The following is a 14791-nucleotide window of genomic DNA, read 5'->3' as shown; positions in this document are numbered from 1 at the left end:
TGACGAAATTAGTGAGAGGGTGAAAAGGCACAGCGAAGCATAAAAAAAGCATATGCTCTCCTCAGGTTTTAGCCGTCTGCTCCGTGGTGGATGTCCGGTATGTTTTTTCCTCATTCTTTTTTTTTCTGGTCCGGACTGATAAAATACCATACAGGCCGGAAATCGGATGACGAGAGAGGGTGATTTGCCACCCACCATCCACTTTTACCCCCTCGAATCACCTTCCGACAAATTAAAGAACTGAGTTTGGCTGCTGACACGTAGATACACTTTTCCCCTGTTTTCTTCGGCGGGATTTCGCCAAGGGAAAATTCATGGCACACGTGATCCGCTCCAAGTGCTTTCCTGTTTGCAGCAGGCAGCCCCCTTCGAAGAGAAGTAAAAATAAATAAAGCACCACGGCATGGAAAAAAGCCATTTGTGTATTATCATCTCCCACAACCTATGTCCTGGTCTGAATGTTTGTGCGTAGGAGGCCAGGTGAACTAAAGTTGAGAGACAGAAGTAGATAAAAAAAAACCTTAGTATGCGTTGGGTTCGTTCGGAGAAGCCATAGCAATCGCATGGTTTTGTGATATTTCCTCTTCGAGAAGTAGAATCCTCCCTCAGTCGGATAAAGGGAAACTCTAGTGATTCATCGATTTTCAAAGCTCGCTAGATGCTTGGATTTTTTGTACTAATTTCCGGTTTCTTTACTGATCTGTCATAAAAGAATAAACCATGTGACTTATCGATAGTACACGTTCCCCAATCTGAATCCGAAATCTGAATCTGAAATCTGAATCTGAAATCTGAATCTGAAATCTGAATCTGAAATCTGAATCTGAAATCTGAATCTGAAATCTGAATCTGAAATCTGAATCTGAAATCTGAATCTGAAATCTGAATCTGAAATCTGAATCTGAAATCTGAATCTGAAATCTGAATCTGAAATCTGAATCTGAAATCTGAATCTGAAATCTGAATCTGAAATCTGAATCTGAAATCTGAATCTGAAATCTGAATCTGAAATCTGAATCTGAAATCTGAATCTGAAATCTTAATCTGAAATCTGAATCTGAAATCTGAATCTGAAATCTGAATCTGAAATCTGAATCTGAAATCTGAATCTGAAATCTGAATCTGAAATCTGAATCTGAAATCTGAATCTGAAATCTGAATCTGAAATCTGAATCTGAAATCTGAATCTGAAATCTGAATCTGAAATCTGAATCTGAAATCTGAATCTGAAATCTGAATCTGAAATCTGAATCTGAAATCTGAATCTGAAATCTGAATCTGAAATCTGAATCTGAAATCTGAATCTGAAATCTGAATCTGAAATCTGAATCTGAAATCTGAATCTGAAATCTGAATCTGAAATCTGAATCTGAAATCTGAATCTGAAATCTGAATCTGAAATCTAAATCTGAATCTGAAATCTAAATCTGAATCTGAAATCTGAAATCTGAAATCTGAATTCAATAATCTTAAATTCGTGTGTAATATTTTATTTAATTTTCCTTAGTCTTTCGAATTTTGCTAATATTTTTCCACTAGAAATCTCAAAATCGCCATTTTGAATCCTTACTTCCCAAACGATGAAATCGCGTGCAACATCCTCATTTGGAGCGTTTTCTTCTTTCCGGTTTTCTTCCCCGGATTCGCAAATCCTATCTGCTATCTCTCGGGTAGGAGGGGTTAGAAGTTGGAAGAAAAATTATCCGAAAAATATAGTTTCTGCCGTCTGCCCTCCTTTGTTTGTGGCAATTTTTCCCCGGTTGCAGGTGGAAATAACGACGAGGGTCGAAAATTTTCCAAGAATCATGCCCGGATATAACGTCCTACATAGAGATAGAAAGCCGCCCACCATACAAAGATTTTCCTCGGTGATTTTAGTGTTGTTGCTCTCCATTTTCGTTTTCATTTTCATCCGGCTCAGAAGGGAGGGAAGCGCCCGATCCAAGAGTGCCGCAAAAGCTTTCTGGGGGTTTCGGTGGGGTTTCCATGGATACTGGAGTTGTATATAGGCGCGTTTCCCTTTGCGTATATAGGAGTCTATATTTTACGTGGCTTCCTGATCTGCCACAGGAATGAAGGGCGAAAATTTCATTTTTCCTGGCTTGCTTTGAGTTTGGAAATTATTCAAATTTTTTCAACGTTTGTATCAAACCGGAAATGTGCTCTTCCTAAATAATTGTCTTTACAGGAAGTGACCTTTGCTACTGTTTTAAGGATATCGAAACAGAGTCCAGATTCTAATAAAATAGAAATGATACGGTCTTTCCAATGACCTATCTCGTCTTTTGAAGAGGAAGTACGGTCCCTCCGTTATCTCTCATTTGGGTCCAAATGCGAGACATAAATCGAAGACATTATTGATTTTTCGGTTGTTTGTTTACCATTTTTGTGTCCGATAATCTTGGCCGGGCACTTACCGAGAAAAGTGGGAACACCGAAACGAGAAACAGGGCAAATCTTTCCGATTTTGCTCTCGTACCTTCTTTCCTAAGATGTCTCCGATCCCGATGGTTTTTCTTATCTAAACAGCGTGTCTTCTCGTTCCTGAGGGTAGAGAGCACTTCCTACATGTTGTTACCTATTTTGAAAATATTTATCTTTTCTTCCACTAAACACAGCATAACCGTATCAAATTCTGGAAGGGCATACCAAAAAGATTCTTTGTTGGTCTATCGAAATCAACTTAAGAGACATAAACCAATTTTATTGTGTTTATTCACATTTTTTTTTTCTCCCGACTACAAAATCGAACCGAAATTGTTCGCCTGATATGTGATCTATGATTTACTCTCTTCGAATTCTTCAAATGTCTGAACGATGATGAATAATTGACTCGACATGGAACCACGCAGTTTCCATTTCCGATAAGACCATTTTCGAGGCAGGGTTTCAATCAAGATGCATTTATTAATTGATCGGATAGTTTTACTTCTGTTTTTCATTTTTATCATTTTTGTCATTTTTGTCATTTTTGTCATTTTTGTCATTTTTGTCATTTTTGTCATTTTTGTCATTTTTGTCATTTTTGTCATTTTTGTCATTTTTGTCATTTTTGTCATTTTTGTCATTTTTGTCATTTTTGTAATTTTTGTAATTTTTGTAATTTTTGTCATTTTTGCCATTTTTGTCAGTTTTGTCATTTTTGTCAATTTTGTCATTTTTGTCATTTTTGTCATTTTTGTCATTTTTGTCATTTTTGTCATTTTTGTCATTTTTGTCATTTTTGTCATTTTTGTCATTTTTGTCATTTTTGTCATTTTTGTCATTTTTGTCATTTTTGTCATTTTTGTCATTTTTGTCATTTTTGTCATTTTTGTCATTTTTGTCATTTTTGTCATTTTTGTCATTTTTGTCATTTTTGTCATTTTTGTCATTTTTGTCATTTTTGTCATTTTTGTCATTTTTGTCATTTTTGTCATTTTTGTCATTTTTGTCATTTTTGTCATTTTTGTCATTTTTGTCATTTTTGTCATTTTTGTCATTTTTGTCATTTTTGTCATTTTTGTCATTTTTGTCATTTTTGTCATTTTCTGTCATTTTTATCATTTTTGTCACTTTGTTGTGATTTTTTTTCGTTCTGGTCATTTAATTGTTGACATTGATTTATTTGAATTGAGTTTCCAGTTTTGAACATCGACAATTACAGAAATTTTGTTATTGGAAATTCTTTTTCGGAATTGAGAATAATATTTGCGCATAAGAAGAAAAACTTGAACAGAAAATTCAATTTTCGTATGCAAAAATTCGATGGAATTTATATGGAACTCACGTGTTTGGTCAAAATCTGAAATTTTATACCTCGTGTAACTTTTAATCCAAACGATAGAAGTTTCGAAAAACTCCACAATGTTTATTTTTCAAAAATCATACCAGAAATTTCTATTTAAGAATTTCACAACTTAGAGTATTCCTCATTTAACCTGGACATTTAATATCCTGGACCTTCCGACAGAATCCCGCTGAGTCGAGTCCTAGCTCAGGATAGAATTTCGACTTTCTCACGCATTCCGTGGTCCAGCATCACAAACAGCGGTTAACAGCAACAAAAAACGGAAAAAGGTAAGGTGAAACCCTTTTCCCGAAACCTTACGCCATCCATTCGGAACATTGCATGGTCGCTTCCTAGACCAGGGAGGACCTTCAAGGATGCAGGGCCATAATCCCCGACCAGCAACAACAACGACAGCACAACAACTCTTGGACCTCTAAATTATAATAATAAAACAAACGACCATCATCAGCTGTCCCATCAGCGTCTTTCCTCCAGTTGTGACCGAGGCATTCGGAATCGGGAGAGCCACCACCTAGAGTCGTCCTTGGAATCGTCGAGTGAATGGACCGTTGAGGAAAGTTGTAACGAATAAGCTTATTCTTGGGTCAGAAGAGGGCAATTGAAGGGTTTCTTTCGCGGGACCGAAAGCTGTAAAAGGACACCACCTTTTCCCTGGTCGTCCTTTTCGTCCTTCGAAATCGAGATGCCCCTAAAACGTGGCTATTTGTTGCACTATCATCATTAATTTGGTAGCTTTTTTTCGGCTGGCTCCCTTCTTATTCAACTGTTGGCTTTTTTTTCGCCTCTCTTTATTTGGGATCGGCTGCTGTCTGTCTGTTTATCTGTCTGGACCTTTCCTCGGTTCCGCTCATCTTAACAGGACCGGTTTTGCTCTATCTCGCTAAAGACGATAATTGATGTTGTGAAGTTGAGAGTCTTGCGCATCTATCCCTGACAGCAGCATCCCATTAAGAGTCTGAAACGAAAAGTTTACCCTTTCATCGTTACGTCAGCAGCGAATAAGAGTCCTTGAGTCAACGTGAGATACTGCCAGTGAGGATTTATGACTAGCTTTTTATCGCCTTTTGAACCGTCCAAAACGAACGGACGCTCAAAAAAAAAAAAAAGAAAGACCTCTCAGCAACACCTGGCAGCCCAAAAGAAGGTCCTCATTCGCGCGCCACGTTCTCTCGTGCTTCCTATCTTCGATTGAGAAAATAGCCGCGTCCCGTCGGAAATGGAACATCTCAACACTTGTCCAGCCCGTCAGAACATCAGGCGGTCGAGGATTCCGGACACAAGCAATCGAATTAAAGAACGAAAAAACGGAACTAAAACTCAACTTGGGCGTAGGAAGGAAGTAGACCGATCAGTCATCTGCTAGGCGTTTGCGTTCGTTCCGATCCGAGGATCAATCTAGCTACGCCTAAGAAGGCTTGAGGAGCATCAGCTGAGCTCCTGGCTGGAAAGCTAACTGACTGGCAGGACATACGTTTATCTCCCGGAGTTGATCGGTGCTGCTGAAGGTAGACAGACATTAATTACAGACACCCTCTGGTAGCGGTTCGTTTTTTATCCTACCTTATTGCTGCTCACTCATCCGGGAGAAAGTTCCATCATGGGGTGGATGGAGTTCAACAAACCTCGATTCAGGATCGCCAGGATCGGGACCAGAAAAAAGAAGAAATTGCGCCTTCTTTTTAAATAACAGTTACCCAACTTACTTTTATGGAACGTTCATTCGTTGGTACCCCATCTTCTTCTAGGGATCCTTCCTGGGTAGATTTTTTCCATTGATATTCTAAAGGATCCTCTTTACGCGCAGAGGGTGAAAAGTCAACGGATCGCGGAACATCTGCTGCTGATGTCATCTTCGAGGGTCATTCGAAGGCTTGTGATCCACGTGCTGACGATCGTTTAAAAAAATGTGGTTCGTTTGGAGTTTTGAGAAAAAAATTCAACATTCACATTAAACTGTCAAATATGTACACGATTAATTAACTTGAGCAGTTTGTGACGATATGAAATGTTAAGAAAATTTGAAGCAAAAAAATATTTTTCATAAATAGTTTTATAAGATTCAAGTTTTATGGAATTAAGTGTTGGGGAACAGATGAATCATCTGCGAAGATGAAAATCCCGGAAAAAACTACAGCAATTTGATTGAATTGTAAATGTAGCCTTTTTCATCAAGATCTTTATTGAAATTCTCTGCTAGATTGCTGAACGATTAGAATCTAGAATCACTGTACATTTGCTTTTGTTTTATTTTTTTCAATACATTTTATAAAATAAAAACAATGTCTCAAATACTTCAAAAATATGCATAGATATTATAGTCCGATAAAAGCATTCCGATAACCCTGTTTATTCTGGTGAAATTTTGATTTATAAAGTAACATTCAAAGTTCACTTTCCGATCTCCGAATGAACTTTTAAAGTCCAAAACAGGCGGCTTACCAAAGATTTTGCCAATAAATTCTGTTTTCTTTTTGAAAATCAACGAGTTTTCCAATGAATCAACAACCCTCCTGGACTCATTTGGCACATTTTTCAAGGACCTTGGATGAAACAGATGCTGCTCTTGCATTTTAACTCCCGTGCTTTTTCAAAGTGAATTCTTGAAACCGTAGGGAAATTGATAGTTTATGAAACATTAAATTTTTGAAAGAGATTTTCCAAATCAGTGCACAAAATACCGCTTTTTTACATCTGTCCCCTAGAAAGGCAGTATAACTTTATTAGCCTTCAAGAGGACCGGGCTTACATATTTCCGTTTTTATTAATGACATATCTGTAGCAATTCGTTAAAAAAAAAGAAATAAACAAAATACAGTGGTAAAATCGTGCGCAAAATGGTACACCCGTTAGTGTGGTGAAATTTTTAAAATTTTCGTGAAGGAAATCGTTACGAACTTTCTAGCGGGTGACTGGCGGATCTCCTGTCAGAAATTTTTCATTGAAAAGCCTCCCCTGAATGTTCCGGAGAAGAACGCGAGGAAAAAAATAGAAAATAATTCTAGTAGATCCCCATGTTCTGGTTCTTTGAAAAACTGTTTTTCCATCCTTTCCGGCAAAAGCTTGTGTATCAACACTAAATTCACTTAACACATTTTTAGGTATATGAATTATAATGTTTCGGAAGTAAAACCGCATGAAAATTAATCATTTCGAAAAATTTTCACGAACGTGACGAAAAAACAACGCGTGCTCTCATAACCAGCCAGAGCCTCAGGCAAAATTTACGGCCAAATATACCAAAAAATACCTACAAAAGCGGTCGTTTTCTTCCATGACACTTTCAAAGGTTTCTTATAGTCAATACTCTATTTTGATTGGTTTGGATTCCTGCCATAAAGCGAAAATGGTGATGGAGTGATAAAAAGTGGATAATGTTGATTTCTTGCGGAAGGTGGACCACAATCTGCTAAACTTGTTATAGCTTCGATAAAATAAAAAAAAAAATCAGTTATTTGGAAGGTCAAACTCCAGGAAATGAAGAAAGTCATCAAAAAATAGCCTTGATATAGAAAAAATAGATAGTTCAAAGCCTGAAATATACATAGATGGTAGTATCACTGAAAATTTCATCAATTTTCATCCATCCGCTCGAATGTTGTTCACAAAGGAAAGTGTTGCATTTTATTCGAATACAGTCCTTTTATATCAGCAATGCAGAATATAATAGAACAGATATTATGTTGAAAAGATATAGCTGCCGAAAATAATTAAATTTCTTTCAAAAGGAAACATGTCCCCTTCGAATCAAAAAGTGGTCAAACTAGATTGCGTGTAAATCGATTATTTGTTCATTTAAAAAAAAAATTAAAGTATCTTTCTTTTTGGAGTTCTATATGTATAAAAGACGGAAAAATACTCAGTTAAGGTTCCGGTCGACCTAGTCCAAATTGGCGAGATTTTGTTCAGTCATCTTATCCACTTTTTCGTACGCCGAAGAACGCCAGTTTGCTTTGAATTGCTTCTTGCTTTTTGGTGCTTCTTAAGGGTAAAGTCCCATAAAACAGGTACAAAAAAGCTTACTCAGCCCTATCATTGATATGACGTACGTTCTATGCAGCTCAAATTTAAGTTCTTATTGATACTTTCAAGTTCCGAAACAAATTTTAATGACTTTCTATTCAGCTTCCAGCGGCCTTTTAATTCAGCTACCAAAAAAATCGTTAAATTTTTTGTTTTATCTGTGAATTGAAGATATCTGAAAAATGCTCCAAATTTGATTTTCACAACTGAATTCTCGAACTAAATTTAGAAAAATCAGAAAAAGGGTAGGCTTAATAGCGGCACGTTATCCAAACAAGCGGGAAAACTGTGCCTACTTTGATTTGTCTTCAATATGTCAAATGAATTTTTTTCCGTTTGAGACTATAATTTTGAATATCGACACCAATTTCAATCATCGCAATCACTGTAAATTAAGGTACATTTCAACCCTTAACAACTTGCTAAATTTTTCCGTTTACTGCTAAGTGTTTCCACCTCCCCCCCACGATGCTGAAACATAAACATTTCAATTAATTAATTAACCACTTTACAGAGTGCTGGCTGCTAGTTACTACTAAACGCGATGTAAACCTCTAGCCTAGACAAGCGAATAGCGGGCGCACTTTAAAATAAAGGGAAGGAGAAGGGAAAAAAACAACGACGAAAGAAAACATCAACAACAAGTACGCTACTCTGCTAGAAAAAGACGAAACACCCCAAACGGCAGGCAACAAAAGTGAAAATAATTAAATCCAAAGCACAATCCAAAGGTATAGTGCCACGTGCTAATCCAAAGTAGGTATAGTTGGTTGTGTAGTGTTAAGCCTCCCACAGCACAGCAGCCGAGGTGAGGCGCGACCAGTTTGTTGCTACAGCAACGCCATCAACAACGTCGAGTCGACAACACGAGCGATGGACAAAAACGGAAGCACCACACAAGCGACTACATGCAACAACAGCTAGCAGCAACCCCTTAACATCAACATCAACAACACAACAAAACACAACAGAGAGACAAAAAACAGCAACAGCTCCTATGATGTGATGTGATCATAAATAGTAGGCTGTGTAAGCACTTCTCGGTTAAATTATTCGCTGCATGCAATTTCTTTGGGTGCATGCATAGGAAAGCGCTTTGAATAAGCCTACTCCGATCGGAAAACTTAACGTTAGGGTAACGATCCTCAAATTTTGTCTCAAAAGATGGAATGTTCAGCTTGTTTATTCCTACCTTACAAGAAAACAAAACCGAATCACGTCCTGAAACAGTAAAGGCTAAGGTCGAACTTTAAACCTACCGTTTTCTACCAAAATAGGGTACCACACCTAGTCAAAACAAAAGCAGAAGCTGAGCAAAAAAATCCCCCTTTCATAATATTATTAACACTTTTCATTTCGTCGTCGGTGGCTCGGAAAATGATTTGCTCGAGCCCGGGAAATGTTTTTGCTGTGATTTTTTTTTTCTTTTACTAGTTTTGGTTTTTGCTTTACTCTTTCTCTGTCTCTATTCACTAACATCGCGCCGCTTAGCCAATGTCAAGTTAAGGGACTGGTAAACAAAAAGTAACAAAAAATCGGACGCCTTATTCACCCACGCGCTGCACTACCGCGAAGCACGTTTTTTTCCTTGTGTTAACACCGCAACAATGCAACGAAGGTAGGACTCAAGACGGATAACGGCGCGGCAGCTCTGAACAGACTCGTGTAGGTGCAAGAATCATAGATAGGCGGCGCTTCTGTAGACCAGCTGGTGAACGCTAGTCTCTTGCAATTTATGGGCTTATGTTGGCCATTTATGCGCGATTTCCCTTCCGGCACACCGAAAACGATTAGCGGTAGCAACAGCGATTTGTGAATTGTTGTTTCGTTTGCAGCGTGGTGATGCTCGACAGATTATATCACGCGGTAATTGTTTTCATCACGGATATGTGTAGCTGGTTAAAAAGGTGTAATATGTAGTGACAACAAAAGCGAAAAAAGATAGAGGGAAGTGTGAAGAAAAAAAGATGAGTAGAAAAAAGGATACAATTTCATAATTCCAAAAACATGGAAAATGTGGTGGGTAGGTACGTTTGTTCAAGAATAGCAAACTTGGGAGCTAAATAGATTTTGTCTATCAAAAGATCAAATACCATCACAAGTACATATCCAAATTTCAATTAAAATACGCCTTGGCAAAAAAAAATCGTTAGGACTTAGTATAGTCCATGTCAATATAAAAAATAATACAATTCCTGCGCTTTGACAAGAAATATCTGTCATTTTTTGATTTTAACCCAAGTTTCTATGAAGGTTTTTGGTGATGCTGTTTATGTGAATTTTATTGAAAACTAATGTCAAACTCACTTGGAAAGAACACCTTCTCTTAATTAGAAATGGTAAACGAGTGACACTTACTAAAACCTCAAATAAAAAAAAATATCTTCCATTAACAATTGCATGGACTGTAATCAGAAATATCAGATCTAAATATCGTAAAGCTTAGCATAGCATTCCCAAGTAACATAGATAGTTTTATTTGACTCCTCAAGCCCCATATAAAACCAAAACTTTATCGAGTAGCCTGCTATAAAACTTTAAATATTACTTGGGTTGGTTGATCGTGCATTGGTTATCTGTCTGTCTATTCCCTATGGAACTACTGAATCGATTTACGGGAAACTTGGCAGGTGGAGGCTTTCGAAGCCGGGGAAATTTCCCATAATGATTTGAGAATCCTGACCCTCACTGGAAGGTTGGAGGATATTTGGGAAAGAGAAATATTTCTTGGAATATTTGGGACACCTCCCTCTTTTCAGTGAGGGTATATAATGGAGGAGGGTGTCTCCCACACAACATTGTAAGTATAACTCTTAAACTATAATAAAGCATCTTTTCTATTTATGTTTATCCTTTTGAGATGCTGTTTTTTTTGGACAATGTCCGTTCAAGAGACCTGTGTAAGTTAGTACTTAATTTGTGCTTACTTAACCTTTTAATGCATATTGTTGTTTTAAAACAACAATAATCAATATCCAAATATGACGAAAACGCGAGGATATTTTTAAATGTTGTTTTCTTATATGATTTTAATCGCCGTAATTTGTATGATTATAATTTTAATGGCATGTGCGACGGAATGAAAACTAGAGAGAATTTATTTTATAGAAATTTGAAAGAAAGGTGGATAGACAGGCATTAGTGCGCCAATAGGAGAAAGCTCAATAGGTGTTGAAATTTTAGGCTAGAGGGCATGTTGATGAAAAGCTCCCATGAATTGCTCCCGCCTTTGCTCTACACTAGCTAACTATACATGAGAAACTCAGAAAGAGAATTCCCATGTATAGCGAGCCCAGTGGTTTGAGAGAGTGTTTTTACGCACACTTCATGGGTTGCTACGTTTTTGCTCGTTTGAAGTGTGCGTAAAACACGCTCTCAAACCACTGGGCTCGCTATACATGGAAATTCTCTTTCTGAGTTTCTCGTGTATAGTTAGCTAGTGTAGAGCAAAGGCGGGAGCAATTCATGGGAGCTTTTCATCAACATGCCCTCTAGCCTAAAATTTCAACACCTATCAAGCTTTCTCCTATTGGCGCACTAATGCCTGTCTATCCACTTTTCTTTCAAATTTCTAAAAAATAAATTCTCTCTAGTTTTCATTCCGCCGCACATGCCATTAAAATTCTCGGGAACGAGGAGTTGGTTTCCTGTTAAGCCCGCAGGCCTACGCGGCCCTCATTAGATGGGAACCGATAAACAAAAGAATAATCGTAGTCAGATTTAGAACACGGGTTAGAAACCTTACAATACTATTGTGCATTTAAATAAAATTTTTAGAAACGTTGCTGATGAACGGGCAGTAAGACACAGACTTCCGACAATCTACATAGTACTTCACTTTTTTTTATGGAAGTCTGTCAGAAGTCCGGTCGTGTTTATTTTGATTTTTTAAGCCAAAGTTTTTTTTTTAATTTTATGAAGAGTCGTAACGTATGTTAGTCGTAACGTATGTTATCCACAACTCCTATCTCTACCTCCCCGCGGTGCCGGCTGGGGTGCGAGTAACCTAAGCGGAGATCGGGTACCCAACCCCGGTGGATACTTTGGTCGCATGCAGACTGAGAAGGTGGCCGCACGCGTCTGTTCTCCAGGTCAGGGGCGGCGTGCAACAACAACCGAGCGTCTGTTCTCCAGGTCAAGGGCGGCTCAAACAGCGTCTGTCTTGCAGCAAGCGGCTGAACTTATGAAATGCGGCTCCCGCCAGCTAAGTCCAAGATGGCAGCCCCATCGTGGGATAGGGAGAACACAAGACACAGTCCGGGCAAGTCCTGCTCTACTCTGGCATACGAGGAGAACATGCTACTCGGGAACGAGGAGTTGGTTTCCTGTTAAGCCCGCAGGCCTACGCGGCCCTCATTAGATGTGAACCGATAAACGAAAGAATAATCGTAGCCAGATTTAGAACACGGGTTAGAAACCTTACAATGGTCCAGCGTTATGCGCCAACTGACGTTGCCGATTTGCAGGAGAAAGAGCCAACTGAACAGTCAACAGTCAACTGAACAGCGTGGTAGAGAGAATTCCGAAGGGTGACATTCAAATCCATTTGGGCGACTTCAACGCAAAGATTGGCTCCGACAATCAAGACCTTGAGCGCATCATGGGGCGCCATGGCCTAGGACAGATGAGCGAAAACGGAGAGCTGTTTGTAGAATTTTGTGGCAACAACAACATGGTGATCGGTGGATCGCTCTTCCCCCATCGACCAGCACATAAGGTCACTTGGGTATCCCGAGATGGCCGAACAGAAAATCAAATTGACCACATCTGCATCAGCAGAAAATGGAGAAGGAGCCTTCTTGATGTCCGCAACAAGCGAAGCGCAGACATTGCATCTGACCATCACCTCGTCCTTGGCGAGATACGACTGAGAGTCGCGCGTGTCCAACGGCGCGAGGAGAAAGTCGGGTGTCGATACGACGTCCACCGGTTGGAGAATCCAGAGGTGAAAAGGGCATACGTTGAACAGCTAGAATCCCAAGCCTCGGAATTGCCGACAGACGGAACAGTCGAAGAACAGTGGTGTGGAATCAAGAATGCCTTTATCATGACGAGCTATGGTACTCTCGGTAAAGTGTGTGGAAGAAGAAGTGAATGGATGTCGGATGAAACTTGGAGGATGGTCGATGATCGGAGAAAGGCGAAAGTCGGAATTGAGCAGGCATGTACCGGGTCAGCCAAAGCAGCCGCCCGCTTACGATATGCGGAGCTGGAAAAGGCAGTTAAACGAGCTTGTAGACGAGACAAGAGAGCCTGGACACTCTCCCTAGCCGAAGAGGGGGAAAGAGCCGCCGCCAATGGAGATATCCGATTACTTTATGACATTTCTCGCCGCCTCAGTGGAGCAAGGACTAATGCAAGAATGCCGCTGAAAGACCGAGCAGGTCAGTTATTGACCGATCGAACAGATCAGTTCAAACGATGGACTGAGCGAAATAGCGATGGCCAACAGAACCCGCAGCTTGAAGCGCCAACAGTAAGTCGCATAAATGGCGTAAACTCGGAAGCGCCCTCGCTGGCTGAAATAGAAGCGGCAATCAAAAACATGAAATCCAACAAAGCACCTGGGATCGATTGCATCCCTGCTGAAATGCTGAAAGCCGACCCTGCCCTGTCAGCACAAATGTTGCACCGTCTTTTCGCTGACATCTGGGATACTGCAACATTCCCGGCCGACTGAATGCAGGGTATCCTCGTAAAGGTCCCGAAGAAAGGAGACCTGACAGAGTGCGGTAACTGGCGAGGCATAACGTTGATCTGTACAACCCTCAAAGTACTCTGCAAAGTGATCCTGAACAGGATCCAGGAGAAAATCGACGCTACACTCCGACGGCAACAAGCTGGATTCCGATCCGGACGATCATGTGTGGACCACATCACATCGCTACGAATCATACTGGAACAAATCAACGAATTCCAGGACTCTCTTCTGCTGGTGTTCGTTGATTTCGAAAAAGCATTCGACCGACTTAACCATGAAAACATCTGGGCGACTCTAAGGCGACGAGGGGTCCCAGAGAAACTAGTCCATCTCATCGAAGCACAATACGAGGCATTTTCGTGCAAGGTCTTGCATGACGGTGTCTTGTCCGAACCAATACCGGTAACTGCTGGAGTGAGACAAGGATGTATTTTATCACCGCTACTTTTTCTAATCGTAATGGATGAGATTGTGACTGGATCGATCGACTGTGCACCGAACCTAGGATTGCCGTGGAATCCTTCAACAATGGAGCATCTGAACGACCTTGACTTGGCTGACGATATTGTTTTGCTCGCCCAAACGCAACCAGATATGCAGAGCAAACTCGACGACCTCACCGAAAGTTCCAAGGCAGCAGGTCTCAAAGTCAATGTCGGAAAGACCAAGTCGATGGAGATCAACACAGGAAATCCCTCCAGTTTCATGGTAGCTGGGCAACAAGTTGAGAAAGTGGAGTGCTTCCAGTATCTTGGTAGCCAGATAACGCCTGGTACCAGGAAAGACATCGAAACCCGGATCAGAAAGGCACGATTTGCGTTTGCGAGTCTCCGAAACATCTGGCGGTCACGCCAAATCTCTCTACGAACAAAAATCCGAATCTTCAACTCAAACGTCAAATCCGTATTGCTGTACGGGTGCGAAACTTGGTGCACATATGCGGTGACGACGCGAAAACTACAAGTATTTGTAAACCGCTGCCTTCGGAATATCATCCGCGCTTGGTGGCCTGGCAACTGGATCTCGAATGAGGAACTACATCGCCGGTGTCATCAAAGGGCGCTAGAAATCGAGATTCGGGAACGTAAGTGGAGATGGATTGGGCACACGCTGCGAAAAGATGAAAACGAGATTTGCAGAGAGGCGCTAGATTGGAATCCAGAAGGTCATCGAAGAAGAGGCAGGCCCAGAAACTCGTGGCGGCGAAGCCTAGCCGCTGAAATCCGAACTGTCGACGAGACTGGGACCAGGTGAAGACGCTGGCTCCGGATCGTCAA

The sequence above is a fragment of the Uranotaenia lowii genome, chromosome 1 (genome assembly GCF_029784155.1).
Source record: "Uranotaenia lowii strain MFRU-FL chromosome 1, ASM2978415v1, whole genome shotgun sequence".
Lineage (NCBI taxonomy): Eukaryota > Metazoa > Arthropoda > Insecta > Diptera > Culicidae > Uranotaenia > Uranotaenia lowii.
The sequence above is the reverse complement of the archived record's forward strand: the minus strand, read 5'-3'. Positions refer to the sequence as shown.